The sequence below is a fragment of the Phocoena phocoena genome, chromosome 14 (assembly GCF_963924675.1).
Source record: "Phocoena phocoena chromosome 14, mPhoPho1.1, whole genome shotgun sequence".
In the NCBI taxonomy this organism is placed as follows: domain Eukaryota; kingdom Metazoa; phylum Chordata; class Mammalia; order Artiodactyla; family Phocoenidae; genus Phocoena; species Phocoena phocoena.
The window spans coordinates 1,619,044-1,624,468 of record NC_089232.1 but is presented as its reverse complement, the minus strand read 5'-3'; positions in this window follow the sequence as shown (position 1 = coordinate 1,624,468).

Genomic DNA, 5,425 nt, shown 5'->3' with positions numbered 1-5,425 from the left:
GGGTATGGGGTTCGTAGAATCAATTCAGCTGTCCTTGACCAGCATCTTATAAAAACTATGATATACTAGAATAGGAAATATTAGAACATTGCAAGTCAATGTTCAATAATCACGGTGTTGTCCCGTGAAACGAATGTTGCTGTTACACAGATGCGTGTACGTGTGTCTGTGGATGGGGTCTCAGTGCCAAAGGTACTTCTTACTGCGATTCATGGTCCAATCAGTTTGAAAAACACTTTCTTAGCAGCCCCCCTGTCTACTCCCGGGACCGCCCGACTCTCCCATGGGTCAAGTTACTTGCAGCTCTCCGGAGCCTTAAGCATGTTTTTCTTCCCTCTGGGCCTCTGCTCAAGCTTCTGTCTATATATATCAACGCTGCTCTTCTCTCCATCACTCAGATGATTAGGACTCAGCATTGAAGAGTCGGCTCATAGAATGCCTGCTGGGAAATTCTCTGTCCCCTGCCTACCGCCCCCGACCTTGGCCTCCCCCGGGGTCATCCCAACATTCCATGGGGGTTGGTGCAGGATCCAAAGAACCTAACACACACCGTCCATCCATTGCATTGCTCCTTGAAGACCAGCACGGCATCTGTCTGTGTGGCCCGAGTGCAGTCCTGACACAGAATCAAAGCTCCGGGCACTCGTGTTACCTGAAGTCATCAGTGATGGCCTCAAAAATTCTCGAAGGCATTTTTGATGTCTCCCTGTTTCCCAGGGGGGAAGGGAGACCCTGAGCACACTCTTAATGGGGGCTCCTGTAAGTTACTGAACATTAGGATGTGACGTGCGGCCGTGGCATCTTAAAGACTGACGGCCGCAGGGAGAAAGTGGGACCCCGAGGCACAGTCCAGCATGGTTACACTCTGCCCCAGCGCCATGCAGCCTCTCGCCTCGGGGAGACTTCCCCCTAGTTCTCAGACTCAGTACCATTTCTAGTTTATTGCCTCCACTGAAAACAGCTATCACCCTGGCAATTTTCCATTCATTTCTCTGTGTATCTCATTAATCTCTCTAGAGTTATTACAAGTTCCTCACTAGAATATATGGTCTGTGAGGTCAGGGATCGAATTTATTTTTGCTCTATCACATCCACCATCAGTGCTGGGAGAGTGACCGATGATGTGAGCCCCTAGCAGGCCACAGACTGGGGAGGAAGAGCCCGCCTGAAAGGTACAAGAACTAGGCTGATGAAGGTTAATTTTATGTGTCAAACTGACTGGGCCTCGGCGCCCAGACAGTTAGTCAGTCATGATTCTGAATGTGCCTCTGAGGGCATTTTAGGATGAGACTGGCATTCAGACTGGTGGACTTGAAGTAAAGCAGGTTGCCCTCCGTGATATGGGTGGGCCTCACCCAACCAGTTGAAGGCCTGATGAGAACAAATGACTGACCTCCTCCAATCAAAAGGGAGTTCTGCCAGCGGACGGCCTTTGGGTCTGAACCGCAACCTCGGCTCTTTGGCTCTTCCTGGGTTTCCAGCCTGAAGGCCCACCCTGGAGATTTGGACTGATCTGTCTCCATAATCGCTTGAGTTAATTCCTTAAAACGAATCTCTTCCTACAGAGAAGCATCCTAGTGGTTCTGGCTCGGCAGAGAGAATTGTGAAGGCATTGCCTGCTGTCCTGAGGCATCAGGGTTCATCCTCTCCCCATGGCTCCCCTCTGAGGGGCTTGATGCCCATTTGCAGGGGGCTGAGACGCAGCCATGTCAGCATGGAGCTACAGATGCACTCAACACTTTGGGGAAAAAACGACTGATATATTAAAACAAGCAGGGGGATCATGTAAACTAGAATCCAAAGTGTGTATACGTTGGAAAAACAAAGCAGGGGACTTCAGAGACACCTTGGAGAGGCAGCTGGCGGACTGGCCCTTGGCCAGTAGGCAACCATCGGGTGTGAGAACCTTTAGCTTCTCCAGTGTCATGTGCTGAGAAGCAGTCGTGAGCACTGGAAGAGAAAGGAGGATTCTAGGGTGCATTTCAGGGATATTGCTCTGTAAGCGGCATGGGCTCCCCTGGGAGAGGCTGGTGGGGAAACCGGAAGAGAGGGGCTGGCCATAGTGCAGAAGAGACCCGGGGGCGGGGCCACGTGGAGGCAGAAAAATTCCAGTTCGTTATCTACGGTCAGTTCAGCATCATCTTCTTTAGGGACCCTTTCCTGACACTCCTGAAGGCACGTCCGCCCTTCCTCTCTGCTGGCCAAACACCTGCTGCTCGATCACACGGTGTCCCGCAGTGCATCACAGTTGTGTGTTCAAGAGTGGGCAGCTGCAGACTGAGAGCTCTTTGGGTGCGTTTTCTGGACCTTATTCATCTTTCATTCCCCGTGGCTCATCCAGAGCTGAGCGCAATACAATATTTGTGGCATAAAAGGCTGAAAGGCTAGCCTCCAATGGCGGGCACCGCCTTCCACTGAGATAGGGACTCAAGAGATGAAATGGGTTTGAAAAACAATATACTAATTCACACATATCCCTCATCATTTTACTATTATTGCTATTGATAGTTATTATTATTTTGGTCAAACAATTTCTTTTCACCTATATTCGGAAGGTGCGGCAGCCCAGGTACGCACAGTCTATAAATTACCAGTAATTTTGAGTTAGCAGATGCTTAAATAATGAGGATTCATTTCAAATTTAATTAGTGCTTATATATTGGGTCATAATTTTAAAAATAGGATTTCCCTAGAAAATGATAACTCACTTTAGTAGATTTAGAGTGTATCACTTTAGTGAATCTCCTTAGAGTATTATGGCCACTTGACAGAAATATTTAGTAGTATTCTTTTTCATCCAGGGACCGTCCACAAAAGCCGAGCAGAGATGTTACGGGACAAGACTGCCTCAAAAGGAAGAATTATACTCCAGGTCCAAAGAAAAGGGACATATCATCTCCACAGAATAGTTAACTTCCATATGCATACATTTTCAGAGTTATCATAGGCTACGTGGTTTTTTGGGGGGACATGGGTATTTCTTCCCCTCATCCTTATTTCACTGTTTTAGTGTTGGACATTTAATCCAGTCCGATTTTTAAATATGAATGAGAAAAGCTGTGCTCATCAAGTTTCCAGATACTCCAAAACTTACAAAGACTATTGTCTAACAGCAAAGCCCCGTTTTGATAACAATTCACGAGGGGTCAGGTGTCTCGTCTATGCCTTGTGACTCTGGACTCTTGTGTTCTTACCTTGTCACCTCCCTAAAGACATGGAAAAACACACGGTACTTTCAAAAAGGCTTTGACTAAATTGTTTCTCGGATTTGAAAAAATCTCTGAACAATTATGATGGAAATATTGACCTATCTTCCTTCCCTCTATACCACACAATTAGGAGGTCCCTTTATAATGTAATATAATCATGCTGTCTTTCTCTTTTCTCCCATTTTTTATATAGTAAAACGTAGTCTGGATTCAACTGTAAAACGTGTATCTAATACACTAACCACGACAGAAAGGCTTCTCAAAGGGAAAAAAACCCCTCCCAATCTCACACATCAGCTGTTTCTACCTTAGTGGTTGCATTTTCAGAAGCATACAACTTCTGACATCATCGCAATCGCTGTGTGAATACGATTTTTAGATTTAATTTCTTAAATCCACAAAACCTTCCGGGAGATCTGCCGGAGAGAGAAATTCAGAGGACTTGGCTGAGGGACTGGGCTGGGGGAGGAGTTCCTGATGCGGATGTGACGTAGTTCAGGGAGCAGACGGGAAGTCCTTGGAGGGTGGGGGAGGCCTCGGGGTGAGAGCTCCTGGGGCATCTCCTGGGGGCCTGCGTTCTAGGAAGGCGGCTTCAGAACGACTGGAGCGCACTCTCTCTTCAGAGACTCCTGGCCCCAAGTCGAGTCAAGACAACTCAAAGACTGGCTCCCAGGCCAACTCAGAGATGCAACTGGGAGGACGCCCGGGGTAGAACAGGGCTCGTGAGGGTCACTGTCTACTCTGAGGCCCCAAGTTAATAACAAAACCACCGTGTACCGAGCCCCTGGTGTGCACTAGGCAGGATGCTGGGCTCCAACAGCTGGTTTGCCATCATTCAGACCTGTCACTAAACATCGCTTAGAGAAAGGAAGGTGGACCATAATGAAAAAGGGCAGGAAAAAGCCCCCGGATCCTTTAATAACCGTGGAGGGCAATATTACAGGTGAAAGAAAGTAGGTCTTTTCAATTGTTTCAGCATATTTGAAGCCTTCCTTTGGATTCTAGACAACTCCTCCAGTACACACACTTACACACACTCACACAGAGCTACACAGGGGTCTCGCTTAATAAGAAAAAGGAGATAAACTTTCCACACACCTTTCCTGATCTATCTAGGTCAGTTCTCGGTACCATCCTCACACCACGTAGCTCTAATTTAATAGCGCTTTTAAGGTTGTCATTTTATAAATGCAGAGCTGGTTTTTTTTTTTTTTAAGTTACTGTTTCTCTCCATTTTAAATTCTGCGTGTTCCTCCCGGCCTCCTTTCTCTTCTTCCGGCTCTCCCTCCCTTCTCCCTCCCCCGCATCCACATTCTCCCCCAGAACTGGGCACAAGTGCCTGGTGCACAAGTGCCTGGGACGAAGCACCGGGCAGGACACTCAGTACAAGGAAGCTGACAGCTGCCCATGACGATGAGTGAGCCCCGGAGAAAGGAAGTCTTCACATCCCGGCTCTACAGGAAGCCATATGGCTTCCTGTCCCCACGTTGGGTTTTCCCACGTGAGAAGAACGCCTGGGACGTTACAGTGATTTTTCCTTGTGATGGGATTGCTAGCGTGGCCCCAGAACCTCCCACACTCAGGTGGTTGAATTGCTGGCCTGGTGGGAGCCGGCCCGCAGAGGTCCCAGCTGTGATGAAGACTTAGAGATGGTGCATGTGGCCCCTGGGCCCCAGGCACCATATACACAGATACATGTGTGGCCATGCACAGGCACAGGTGCAGACTTGATATGGACCCAAATAACACTGATGGGTTTTGCAAATGTGCGTGTCCAGTGATGTGCACTGAGCATTACCCACCTGCTTTACTATGATTGCCGTTGACTGGGCTTGCCACACTTGTGTATTTGTGGCGTGCAGAGGCCAGCCCATAAATCAAGCTGTGTGTGACAGGATAGAAAAGAAAGTGACGGGGTCTGCAGTATCTGCTGGGAGGGCTTATAGGAAGGAGCTTAGTTACAAACTGGGAGTGACGGGGAGAAGACACATGTTTTTGGTTATTTTATGATTGTTGGGCCCAATTTCCTTTCCATATGTAGAAGCACACAGGCCAGATGCTTTGAAATTGCCTGAAGCCCCATGACTGACGCACACGTGGGCCGAGAAAGGAAGAGACTAGGGCAAGGGGAGCATCTGCTGTGTCTTTGGGGGGGTGACTCCTGGCTGGTCCGGTGTAAATCACGGTTATGTGCCATCAGAGCTAGAAAAGGTGGA